At 36.4% G+C, this 8,337-nt stretch overlaps 1 long non-coding RNA gene across 1 annotated transcript; it reads left to right on the top strand.

Annotated features, from left to right (window-relative positions):
* The first annotated feature begins 7,384 nt into the window (after positions 1-7,384).
* LOC122014434 lies at positions 7,385-7,857 on the top strand. The gene is made up of 3 exons (XR_006120673.1): positions 7,385-7,415; positions 7,583-7,668; positions 7,800-7,857. It is a non-coding gene; the product is annotated as an uncharacterized LOC122014434 (long non-coding RNA).
* The last annotated feature ends 480 nt before the right edge of the window (positions 7,858-8,337 follow it).

Genomic DNA, 8,337 nt, shown 5'->3' on the forward strand with positions numbered 1-8,337 from the left:
ATTGAAAAAACAGAGGTGCACCGTTCCGTGCCAAATGGCATGGAGCAAGAACTTCTAATCCAGGGTGTATAAATAAGTTTTGACACCATATATAGCTCCTCCCCTCTCAAACCTTCACAGGGAAGGTGATTTCATGTAAATCCAAGTAGGGTAGGACCATTAGTGGGTTTTAGTCAAAACCCACTGATGGACCTAGACACCTCTGATTGGACTTATTTCAGTTCGAGTGAGATTCTGGAGTTTCAATGACTCCAACGGTGCTAGAAAAACTTGATTTACAACTCTCTAGGGGTGGTAGCAAGTTTTGTAAAAAAAATAGCTTCTATTGGGCCTGATATGATACCATATCAGGCCCAACGTGAGCTTGATATGAGACATATCAGGCCCAACTTGGCCCTGATATAAGACCATATCAAGCCCAACGTGGCCCTGATATAAGACCATATCAAGCCCAACGTGGCCCTGATAGGTTTCGTTTTAAAAAACTTGATTCTATCTCCCCCTTCTATAAACTCAAAACGTGCTACCATGGTCCGTATCCAAAAAAAAGTCCTGACTTTCAGCATGGGAATTTGATTCACCATAATTTTAATTTACACCAACAGTAAATCATTACAAGAATAGTCTATTACAAATTTTCATTATCTACAGTTTAAAGTTTTTGTCAGACATGATTTTATGTCCAAGTATAAATCTATAAGCTACTCAGATAAGATATGAGTATATATATATATATATATATATATATATATATAGGGGTGTTAGGAAGTTTTGCAAAAAAAATCAGCCGCTGTTGGGCCTGATATGATACTATATATATATATATATATATATATATATATATATATATATATATATATAAATATATTAGTACTCATATCTTATATGAAATTATTCTAGTTATTCAAAAATTAAAATTTTAAACAACACCTTTTAAGTTAGGAGAACCAACAACCACTATTTTATTTTTAAGACAAATACTATGTAGAGAATAAGGGTCACGTTGGGCCTGATATGAGACCATATCGGGCCCAACAGAGGCTGAATTTTTTTCCAGATCATGCTACCACTACCAAAGAGCTTTACATCAGGTTTTGACAGCACCGTTGGAGGCTTACAAAATATAACAGTAATATCACTTTTCACAACTGTTTTTCTTACAATTCTATGTATGTACTGCATACAAAACATATGGATCAACTACTCTAATTTACAAGTAAGTCAAGACCCAGGGGCTGGCGATATTCTATAGGTCCGCCGATTATGACCCAGTTGTTTGCACCTACTGCATTTTATTTTTACCTTCCCATTATGTTTCGACTCAATCCTTGCCTTCTTTCGCCTACCCGACTACACAAGGCTACGGGGACATAAAACTATAATGTTGTTTACTCCCCTAGGCCAAAATTTCTTGCTTCAACAGAGGTAAATATGATCCATGTATGTTGCATTCCAATTTTGTGAATGAAAATAATGTTCACAATATAGGAGTGTATCCATGTTCCGATAAATGATGACGACAATTGCATGTGAGCAAGGCAATCCTGAAATTTGAAACTCCTCGCAGTTACAATATTTTCTCTCCAAATCAGCAATGTATGAAGCACCCCATGTCTCTACTTCCATTTCAGATTGAGAGTAAGGGTGGACTTTATATCGTCTAGCTTTCTCCCTCCTTGATTCCATTTCTTTGGTAGCATGAGGTGTCAACGCAACATACCATTTCGAAACTTCCTCCCTACGGTTAAAGAACCATTGAGCTACCTTTCTTCTGGTGTTATCAATTAACTCGTTTATGGGAAGTTCACGTGTCTTCTTGAACAAAGCATTTAAACTATCTATACAATTGGTGGTTAGCATTGTGTACCTTCTGCCACTAAAGTGTGCATTAGCCCATCTTTTAGGGTCAATGCTCTGAAGCCACTTATGAGCATCTGGATGTTTTTCAAGCATGGACTGCATTATGAGATCATATTGGAGTGTTGTGTTTGCTCGAGATGCTGCCCAAAATAGGCCTAAAATTGACCTACTGCCAGTATCTATTACCATATTGCAAGACATGTGGTGGCAACAGAAAGTATGATGGGCGGTAGGGTAGACTTTCCTAACTGCTGATATAATGCCATGATGTCTATTTGATACTATGCTCATTGACTCTGGATCAACATCAAAGAATCTCTTCGTATGATCCAAAAACCACTCCCATGTAAACTTACATTCAACTTCGGCGATTCCAAAAGCTACTAGGAGGACATTGTCATTAGCATCAATTGCTGTAGCCATCAACAACACACCCGGATATTTGCCTCTTAGATGTATGGCATCAATTCCAATCAATTTGCGAAGATAAGACCTGAATACTCTTCTACAAGCTCCAAAACCCCAAAAACAACGTTGGAACTGATTATCCCTATTCCTTTGTAGTGCCACATAGGTTTCAGGATCCCTGACTCTTAACTCACGCAGATATAGTGGAAGATCCCTATATACTTGGTCATAATCTCCAACGACTTTCTTCATCGCTTTCTCTCGAGCTATGTATGCTTTTCTGTATGATATGGTCACTCCAAGCCTAGCTTTTATATCTGCTATAATCATACTTAGCTTGTATTGTTCATTAGTAAGAAATTGCTCTTCAACAAAAGAAGCTACATAGGAGGAAGAACATGCTGGATGATCAACACTTTCCCTAATGGTGCCACATTGGTATTCCTTTATATATTTCGTAACAATGAAGTCTACATCCCCTCGGGCAACTACTCTCCATGTACATGGTTGATTGAAGCACACGACTTTTTCTTTATTTTTTCGAGTGTTAACTGGGTTATATCTCATATGTTTAACCATAACATGTTTCACAAGTGCATTCTTGAACTCTTGTCGAGACGAAAAAATCTGTCCAACAAAAAATTCATGCTCATCTGTTGTCTCTTCAATTGGCCTTTAGAGCAATCGAGAATTTAGAATATATGGATCATTAGCTATTGGGAACTCCTCCTCTAAGTCACTGTACTCCTCTGGATCTATTTCATATTATTCAATCTGCATATCATCAACTAAGAATTCTTGTACATCTGTATTACATTGTAAATCCTCTCCAATTCGGTTATAATATCCTTCCTCCTCACTCCAAGTAGGCTCAAAGTAATCACCAAGTGTTGTACAAGGATTCAAAACTTCATCTTCTTGAATACTAGCTTCTTCATTTAAATCAAATGTGAAATTACTATTTGTATTTCTATTTATGTTAGGCACACAACTATACTACGAAGATGATGGAATATTTGTTCTGGATAATTCTCCTACATTAGCTCCATGTCCAATGCTAGAATTTGTATCAAGTGTATTCTATATCTCAGAGAGAATTTCTTCATTTATATGATCGCGCCTGATAAATAAATTACAAACTAATTTAGTAAATTTGCAACTACATAAGTTAATTTGTAATTTTGTATAATTCAAATCACTAGGAAGGGTTGAGCGAGGAAAAGATCTATATGATGTAAAAGTAAAGTTTTAACAACAGATCACGTTGGCCATGATATCATCGATATCAGGCTCACGTTGGGCCTGATATCGATGATATCATGCCCAACTTATAAACTAGGACCACCACTGACAGAATGCGAGGCCTAAATAAAAAATGGTTAGCCCAATTTAACTAACAACCTCAGAAACTAACAACACATTAATGAGTGTAATCAAACAAGTTTAGGTTCATAAGTGACTTTTGGTCAACACGCATTGATGGACCAAGGGTAATTGGATTTATGGAAACTCCCAATCACTATGAAGGGTTGAGCAAGGAGAGAAGGTAGATATAGTGACAAACAAAACTTTTGATGAAGCCAGAAAGTGAGCCTGATATGATTAAGGTCCTGATACCTACCATAATTAACCTAACATGCATGAGCAATGTCTAGCTCAAATTTAGCATCATACTGGAGCAACTTGTAAATCAATTAAGTATTCCCCACACAACCAAACGAAACCATAACAAAGACTTTTTTCATCTCCATTTGCAACAACACTGTAATTTTTTTTACTATCACTACCCTATTTTACAATAATAAATTTATACATACATGTCTAAATCTTTAAATATATTCTTCCATTAATTTTGCTCTTGTTAGAAGTTTGTCCTTCTCGACTGACATTCTTAACTGCAGTTGTCCTTTGGACTCCTCTTGAAACTCTTAAGGCAATATCCCAAAACCCTACTTGGACTTTTGCAATCCCGCCACTAGCACGAGCAGGATTGGCAAGCGCAGGAGGTTCATATTGTTGGTTGGTCCTAGGAAGATTGTACCGGTTCTACTGTACAAAAATTTTGTACAATTTTCGAACCTTTCCTAACAACCTATTGTGTTCTTTAGAAATTAAATTCGGAATCGCAAACGAAACTTAACATTATTGATTTCAAATTTAACTTATCTGTTCTTAATGGTTAGGACTTGGATCGCAAATGATGCTTAACATTATTGATCCAAATCCACTTATGTTATAAATTCAATTAAATATTAATTTCTAAAATTGGCTTCCAGGTTAAACATGGCAAGGCACTAGGCCTTCTTGGATATGGGAGCAACCACCACTTCCTAGACAAAGTCTTTTAAAGAAATTTAATATTTAATTTCCTTATATAACTCTAGGTTTAACCAAAAGGAACAATCGAATCACAAGATCAAAAAACAAAACAAAAGAAATACAACATCGAATATCTAATCCGAAAATCTAGAATCACTAGCCTCTTCTTTTAAATCATTGCTTCCACATAAGGAAAGATTTTAAACAAATAAAAAATCCTTTTAATATGATGTGGCCGATCACACCAAGCTTGGGTTCAAGCTAGGGCCGGCCACACCATCTTACTCATCCTAATTGCTTTGGCCGACCCAAGCTTGGGTTCCAAGCTTGCTTGGCCGACCCCATTAGGATGGGTATAAGGTGGGTAAGAAGTGGGTATGTGGTGGGTATAATTGTCTATATACAAGAGGCTATGATAGAGACCGAGAGGAGGAATTGGTTTTGGTCTCCCGATGAAATTAAGCTTCTCGTGTTCACCCCGAACACCCAACTTAATTTCATCAATAATAATTTATTCTACTAAAGAATTATTATTGAACTACCGCACCAATCCCAAATTATATTTTGGGCTCCTTCTTATTATGAGTGTGCTAATCTCCTTGTGTTTAAGATGTCTGATGTCCACTAATTAATTGAGTTACTGATAACTCATTTTAATTAATATTTTAGTCCAAGAGTAGTACCACTCAACCTTATTGTCGTGTCAGACTAAGTCCACCTGCAGTGTTTAACATGACAATCCTTATGAGCTCCTCTTGGGGACATTATCAACCTAGATTACTAGAACACAGTTTCCTTCTATAATCAACAATACACACAATAAGTAATATCATTTCCCAACTTATTGGGCCTATTGATTTATCGAGCTAAATCTCACCCTTTGATAAGTCAAAGAAATAAATACTAAATATATGTTTTTGTTATTATATTAAAATTAAGAGCACACACTTCCATAATAACTAAGGTCTTGTTCTTTTATTAAGTTAGTATAAAAAGAACTTACCTTAAATGGTCTTGCTCAATACACTCAGAGTGTGCTAGAGTAATTTATCAGTAAAGATAAACTAATACCTAATTACACTATGACTATTCCAATGATTTGTTCCTTTCTATCTCAGTCGTGAGCTACTGTTTATAATTTATAAGGAATTGATAACATTATCTTCTATGTGTGACACCACACACTATGTTATTTACAATATAAATTAATTGAACAACTAAACTTAGCTTATAAATGTAGATATTTGACCAATATGATTCTTATTTTTAAGTAAATATTTATACAAAAAACTAGGCTTTTAGTATACATTCCAACAATCTCCCACTTATACTAAAAGATTATGCTGTCATACATCTGATTCCCAACCCTTCAACATGCCCATCAAAAGCTCTTACCTTAAGGGCCTTAGTGAAAGGATCTCCTAGGTTATCACCTGATGCAATCTAGGCATCAACAACTTCTCCTCGTTATATGATCTCTCGTATTGGGTGGTACTTGTGCTCTATTGTGTTTACTTGCCTTATGGACTTATGATTTCTTCGAGTTTGCTACTGCACCACTATTATTATAATAAATTGTAATAATTTTTGGGCAAACCAAAAATCATATCTAAGTCCATTATGAAGTTTCTGAGCCATATAACTTCTATGGTCGCCTCAGAGGCTGCCACATACTCAACTTCTATGGTGGAGTCCGGAAAAGCACCTATGCTTAATACTCCTCCATTGTTATGACTTCACCTCTTAAAGTAAACACAAAACCCCGAGGTTGACTTACTATTATCCCTATCTGATTGGAAGTCTGAATCCGTGTAACCCACAGGGAGCAAATCATCTGCCTTGTAAACCGGCATATAATCTCTAGTCCCTCTAAGGTACTTTAATATAAGCTTTACGATAATCCAGTGTCCCAATCTTAGATTACTTTTGATATCTGCTATCCATGCCCACGACAAAGTAGATATCCGGTCTCGTGCATAGCATACATTAGGCTTCCGATAGCCGAAGCATAAGGAACTGCCTTCATGTCCTCTATCACCTTTGATATCTTCGGAGACATCTCTTTAGATAAAGTTACTCCATGTCTAAAAGGTAAAAAACCTTTCTTGGAGTCTTGCATGCTAAAACGAGTTAGGATCGTATCGATATATGAAGCTTGGGATAATCATAATATTCTTTTCTTGCGATCCCTTATTACTTTGATCCTAAGAATATGTGCATTCTCCCAAGTCATTCATATCGAATTGTTTGGACAACCATACCTTTACTTCCGACAACACTTTGATATTGTTTCCAATCTACCAAATATGTCATCTACATATAGTATAAGAAATACCACTACAACAAAAACGTTAAAAGACAACACCCCAAAGACAACGGTTTTAAGAGAAACCATTGTGAATTTGATCAAAGACAACGGTTTTTGACAAAATCGTTGTCTTTGAACTCCCATTAAATATAAAAGACAACGGTTTTGTGAAAACTGTTGTCATTAAGTGATTTTTTTTAAAAATAACAACACTTTTTACAACGGTTTTCTAAACCGTTGTTTTTAAGTGCGTTTTTAGGGGCTACGACAACAGTTTTGATAAAACCGTTGTATTTGATTTTGGTATTTTCCCCCCTCGCGCACAGTTTTACTTTCCCTCTCTCCGAATATCTTTTCGGCGCTATGTTTTCTCCTTCACATTCCCGAACCCTAGCTATTTTTCCTTTTCCTCTCCATCGAGCCAGCAAGAAAAGGGTTGTTCTGGACTCTCTCACTTGCCGCTCTTTTTAAAGCACACCTCCGTAGCAAGAGGATTTGGTCGGGAACTTTTGGCAGCATTGTAAGTGAAAGACTTTTTTTCCCCTGAGATCTGAAAAGTTGATCTTCTCAGATCTCATTCATGAACACTTGTTCCAGTGATCATCATCCTTTCTCTGACAATTGCTATGCCTGCTTATGTTTACCTTTCTATGTTGTTTGTTTTCTCTAATAATCCTTCTTGATCAGTGAAAACTGGCCCTAGCATTACCGATGTAGCCATGGGGAGGATTGCTCAGACAACTAAAGTCATAAGTGAAGGAGGCTATGAAAAGGTATTTCATCAGACTTTTGAGAAACTTCCAGGAGAGAAACTCAAGAAGTCATATGCATGCTATTTATCGACATCATCTGGCCCCGTAATGGGGTTTTTGTACCTCTCTACTGCTAACCTTGCATTCTGCAGTGATAATCCTCTTTCTTACAAAGTTGGAGATCAGACTCAGTGGTCATATTACAAGGTACTTTACAACTCACTCTTCTATTTTTCACTGGTCATATCCTGCAGTGATAATTCTTTTACATGTTCTGCACTAATATTCGTTAAAAATTTCCCTTGTTAACTTTGAAATTACAATCATCTTGAGGAATTAAGCACCACATTAGTCCATTTATGCCCGTTTGTGGTTTTGTTTCTTGTGACCTAGTTCTTCGTGTTACGTGCCTTCCTTTGAAGATTAGCTGTCATTCTGTAGGTATTTGGGAAATAACTTGCTTTTAGGTGGAATTCCAATGGAAATAGGGATGCTGAAGAACCTTACTTTGTTAGATTTGAGTGTAAATAGACTCATTGGTCCTACCTCCTATGCTTGGAGAGTTAACTGCCGTCACAAAATTGTACGAAGTAATCACTGCTTGGATTTTGAACGCTAGTGAATTTGGTGGCTAATTTGCGTTAATTGGCTTCCCTTTTTCATCTCTTTTTAGAGATCTTCATTCCAATG

The sequence above is a fragment of the Zingiber officinale genome, chromosome 8B (genome assembly GCF_018446385.1).
Source record: "Zingiber officinale cultivar Zhangliang chromosome 8B, Zo_v1.1, whole genome shotgun sequence".
Classification (NCBI taxonomy): Eukaryota; Viridiplantae; Streptophyta; class Magnoliopsida; order Zingiberales; family Zingiberaceae; genus Zingiber; species Zingiber officinale.